The sequence below is a fragment of the Geospiza fortis genome, unplaced genomic scaffold (genome assembly GCF_000277835.1).
Source record: "Geospiza fortis unplaced genomic scaffold, GeoFor_1.0 scaffold403, whole genome shotgun sequence".
NCBI classification, from domain to species: Eukaryota; Metazoa; Chordata; class Aves; order Passeriformes; family Thraupidae; genus Geospiza; species Geospiza fortis.
The window spans coordinates 2,946,219-2,951,931 of record NW_005054336.1 but is presented as its reverse complement, the minus strand read 5'-3'; positions in this window follow the sequence as shown (position 1 = coordinate 2,951,931).

Genomic DNA, 5,713 nt, shown 5'->3' with positions numbered 1-5,713 from the left:
TTTAAAATTTCTCTCCTACACTGATGTGAATTCACCCTCTCTTTTCTGGCTATGCAGGTAAAGATACTACACCAATACAACTTTGCTTGCACCTTCTCAGCAAAGTATTTTTAATGGATCACATGCTTTGAGACCATGTCCTCAATTTGAAACTTTTGAATAAGAAGTGCAAAAGTTAGTAATTATCTTCATGAATTCTGTGCTAAAGTGATGTTCACCATTTCAAATGCTGAAGTAATGTACCTACACTTTGAAATACAGCCAGCCTTGCTAAATCAGTACTAGCCACAGATTTGCAACCATTTATTCTATTTATTAAATTATCAAATCTGAAGTGTCTGCAAAAGGTTTTCTCCTGACTCTGGATAGTACTTGCAGTACTGAGGTGTTTACGGAAAATCCTGCTTAGTGGCAAATCCTGATTAGGAAACGTTATCATTTTTCTGCATAATAGGTGAGATAGACGTGCCTAACATATGGTTGCTATAAAATACCTTAGATGAGTCAGATCTTAGCTGACAGCTGTAAGCAGGATTGCTGTGGCTTCTTAGATAATACTACCAATTATGGTCCTTTTTGTTACTTAACTACTGTACTGGTAAGTTATATTAACCTGATTTGTAGACACTCCTGTTTGAGTAGAACAAAAAGGCAAGATTTATGATGTAAATCCTGATCTAATGTTTGCAGCTTATTAAAGCTGTATCCAAAGTCCTTCAAGCTCTCTGTAGTGATGACTAATTCTAACCTGATTGTAGGACTTCCCAGGAAGCTGCTGCTGTCCCACTAAGTGTTCAATTCAGCTACATACACCATGAAATTTAAGAAGGTAAAAAGTCCAGAAATGGAATTGATTTGATGATGCAGGATGTACCAGTAGCCCCAGTGGCTTTATGCTCTGATCCTTGCATGCAGCTCCCACAGGTAATCACAGTGTGCAAAAATGTACTGAAGAGTTTGCCTTTAAAGTGCAGGCTACTGCAGTGTCCTGGGGACTGACTCCCCAGCAGGGACTTTGCCTTAGAACCTGTGCTTCTGCTCTAGCCTGTTGCTGGAGAGGGGCTCTTTGGAGCTCTTGTCTTGAGGGAACTGCAGGATAGCCAACAAACAGGGGGACAGCTGCAGTGTACAGGGGCACACTTAGGAGTTTAGTCCACACATTCAATTTTCATAGCAAAGTTTATCTATTTTCTTCAGAACTCCAGCTTGCACTTTGCTCTACTCTACAGCTACGAGCAGCTAAATGAGGAATGCTAAATGAGAGCCACCTGAAGATATGTGTTTCCCACATACATCCCCCCCACCTCCCCAAATCCTGTGTAGCACCATGAATGCCACAGCTCACGTTCTACAGCATCTTTCTGTGCAGAGAAGTGCTCACAAAAAGAAAGTTCACAAGAGGAAAAGTCTCCACCAATATTACTTTCCGCCTTTGCTAATGGAAGGCACACCCACTTCCTTTGACTCTAATCAGAGGAGGGCTGGCTGTCAGGTGGTAGAGATACACAGTTGAGAAACAAGAGGTCTTTATAGTTAGGTGCCTAGCCCTACCTTGTATACCATCTGCTTCTAATGGAAACTTAAGACTTGCCAAAAGGAGAGGCTGAGTCTGTGTTTTCAATATTTAATGCTCACTGGAAATGACAGTTCAGCATTACCTGCTGTCCCACTGAGATCAAGCTAAACCCCACCCACAGTACTGTATGTTCATAGGCAATTGCAGAAATAAACAGTAAGCATGGAAAACTTAGAGGCAAACTCTTGAACTAGAGTGTGACCTAATTTCAACATAGGGGCATTGTTTTGCTTTCCCTAAAGACTGCCACTTGCCTGAATTCCTTTGGTGTTAACTCTTATAGGTTAAGAAAAAATTGTGTGAAGTAGTAGCCATGAAAATAAGTGAATAATAGGATCAGATTGCTTAGAAACTCCCTACTGTTCAGGGGCAGGTCCCCATTCAGTTTTGTGCACACTCTACTACAAATTACTCCAGGGAGAGCCAGTCTACTGTGTCAGCATTCTCAGCTGACTTTTTTGCTTTCTTTCCCCCATGAGGGAACAGGGGCAGAGGCATTACCACCATCCATTTCATAAAGGCACTAAGGTAAGATTTGAAGACCCTAAATTTAAGGGCATCAGTTCTCTCTGAAGCAGATGAAGACAGGCAGGTACCTAAGTTTGGATGCCTAAATTTAGATGGTATGAGTACTGCTTTCCCCTTCTCTCTTCCTTTTTCTTCTCTCTGATGTGCTAGTCCTTTTTTCTCAGCAGTTAAAAGAGACATGTCCAGCTGAGCTGCTCATCCCCTCCTGCACTTTGTAGAGTCCAGGTTCTCTCAAACTAGGGGGAGAAGGGTAGGGCATGGAACATCAAGATTCACCAAACCGTCATTTTCCCCCTAAAACCACAACAGATGTCTCACTTTTAAGCTACTCACTGAGACTGAAGAGTGAAAATACAGGTGACTCTTGTATGTGTTGTGTGGACACGGCCTGTGAGGCCCCAGACACATCTCATGCATGTACCAGCACCTTGTTGCTCCCTGCAGCTCCCTTTGAAAGACAGGGTGGATTGAAATTTCCAGCCCTGGCTTTGGACAGCAGCACAGCCCTGTCAGTTATGCTGAAGAACTTTTTTGTTTTGATAGTTTTCAATTAAATAAATCAGGCTCTTTTCTGCTTGTTTTAATGTAGGATTTTGCATTACCATATCTAGCTTGATTTGCAAACTTTACACAGATTCAGTGTAATCTCTTCAAAAACCTGAATGTGTATGGGTTACATTATGACTTTTCTACTTTTCTGAATTGTGAACATCAAATGAACCACTCTGACTTCTCTTTTTCTCTCCAAAATCCAAGATAAGTCACTAAGCATGGTCAATGGGCAAAAATAATCAGATGGCAGCAGTGAAGGTCTCTGTGCTAGGAGGTTCAGTATTACAGAGTGCATTGCTTACACTGACAGCATTTACCAGACTGTGAACTGAACTTTGGTGTGAGAATAGACACAAAAGTCTTTCCATCAGCCTCTTTAGCCAGCATAAAGTCTGCTTCGAATAATGTTGAGAAAATGTGACTCTGTGTATGTATTTGTTCTCTTCCTGAGATTATTTCATTACAGCTATGGAAAACTTGGTAAGAAATCCATTCTCTGACATGCAGGTATGTGTCACACATTCCTCCTTTGAGGCAGAACAGCTGCAACAGCATGAAACAAGCTTTGCTTCAAGCTTTAAACTAAGCTGTTCTTCTATTCTTTACTAAATCAATTATATAAGTCAGGGAAAAAAAAATCACAATTTAAGTCTGGTTTCCTTTCTGCCCCCCTGCTATTAAAAGAAACATATCCTACTCCAATTGCTGGCCATGGACCAGACAGTGCTGGATGCTTTACATGGTCATGGCAGTGGACTTCTGAGACTTTATGATCCTTATAATCTAAGGTGCTAATGGCTGTGCCAAGTTATGCCCCTTTGACAGAGCTGTTCAGAAATAGAGGTTTCTGTCCCATTTACCCTAAACCCCAGATCCATGATGTCTCTCCACACCTGCAGCTCAGAAGTCAGTCACTACAATTGAGTGTATCTGAGATAAGGCTGAAACCACCACTGACCCAAATGTCAACTGCTCTCATCTGTTTAACTTACACAGAAGAAAAACAGTAAGCACAGAAACAAGGCCACAAGGAAACAATCCATCTGCCAACATAAGCAAAATGAGAAGGGGCAGAACAACACCAAAAACCAGCTGCATTATCTTCTGTATTATCTTCTGAAGGACAGATAGTTGTGACAGAAATTTGCTTTAAGATAAAAAAATGATATCTAGATTTGACCATTTCTAAGCAATTAGGTTGTTACAAAGCATGCTCATAAGAAAACTACATAAATGAATTGAATTTTTGGTATTTGAGTTGTGATTTTTATACACGAGTTAAGGCTGACAGTTTTGAAAGATCTTTTTGGGATGAGTCTATAGCCTCTCTCCTATTCAAAAGTATTGGGTATACATGTACACTTTCTGCATTTATTTACATGTGTGTTACATCTAATGGAGATGAAATCATTACAAGGAAGTGAAGAATATGCCTTCAGGGTGTTCCCAGCATACTACAGAATGTTCTTCTGGACTCGTGGATGGAGAAATGTTATTTTGTTCTTGTACGGCAAGGAAAAGAATGAGGGAGCTTTTTACACAGCAGTGAAAGAAGAGATGCAAAAATCCTGAAAGCTGACTTTTTTGAGCTGCCGAGGCAGACAGTAAAAGCAGTTACAGTGAACCCTAAGAGAGAGGTCTTTGAGCCTGCAACCTATTCATTCTTATTACAAGATTATACATTTCCTACACAGGAGGTGCTGAAGACCAAGCCTAAAAATAACTACAACAAAAATCACACCACTAAACTGACAGGAAGTGTAAAAACTTTCCAAATGAGAGCCATCAAACCTGATGAAACACAGTCACATTCCTGGTATGATGTACACTTGCAACGCCTTCTAGGTGTACTCTGTATGGCAGAACTGTTATGAGGTAATCTGTGCCCCAAGGTAAACATGCATGGAACAGAATAATGGCTTGCTCAGAATCTACTAGCTAAAAATAGAAATTCAGTCACTTCCAAAATCAGAAGTGAACAGATATAAATTCAAGGTTTAAATTCTGCTCAGAGTATCATACCTATTACTCAGTCTTCTACAGAAGTTTATCTTTTGGTGAGGTCTTGACCCTTCTTTCCATATGTATCAAGTAAACTTTTCCATCATGGTACAAAACCAATGTAACATCTATCCAGAAATTCTTATAAATTTTGTATCAGACACACTCTGATTGTAATGGGTATTTTCCCTCTACTACATACTTAAAAAAATGCATAGCTGTAACTCTGCATTCAGGGTTATCCTAATTCTAAATTGTTGCTTTTACAACTTACACTGAAAGTAACTTCCCATTACAATGTAAATTTGGAGAAGTCAAACATTGCCTAAATAAAGTCCAGTGCTCAGTGAAGCTTCCATGGCAAAACTGCATGAGCTTCTGTGTGTTGGGGGGAATCTACACATATTTACTCTGATTATCATGAAGGAACTACTCAGCAGTGAACTACTTAAGTCTAGAGTTCCTTTTTGGTGTCCAATTACAGAAGCAAACCAAAGGAATAAACTTTGGTTTTTTAAATGGAGTGAACGTGTAGCAGCTCTGGTAAGGCTTGCCTCAGCCTTACCTAGAGCTGGCATTTGCTGCAGATTAAGCACTGTCAATTACAACTTCTCAAGTCTCTCAAAATACAGTCTCCTATGAACTGAGAACTATGCAATAAAACATGGAATCATTAAGAATATTAGTGGACTAGTTTTAAAGTGCAATTTATAATCACTTAGTGACAGAAGCTATTCCAAACATACTCAGCCTAAAAAACACAACTCTCTGAAATGAAATGACTACTGAAAGCAAAAAATTTTTAGTTATTAAAATATATTTAAGGAGTCCAAATTAGTAACAACTAGAGTCTGTTTAAAAAGAACTTTTACACAAGTTCAAAGACCACCCCTTTTCTTAGAAGTAGCAAGACAAACAGGCTATGAATCAGACATATTTGTGTACTGTAGTCATCATTCCTAAAGGTTCCTGCTCCATGCATGAGGACAACTGGAAAAATGTTTTTTTACTGCTTTTTACACTGCTTTTACCATTGGAGGCTCACATGCTTTTTCC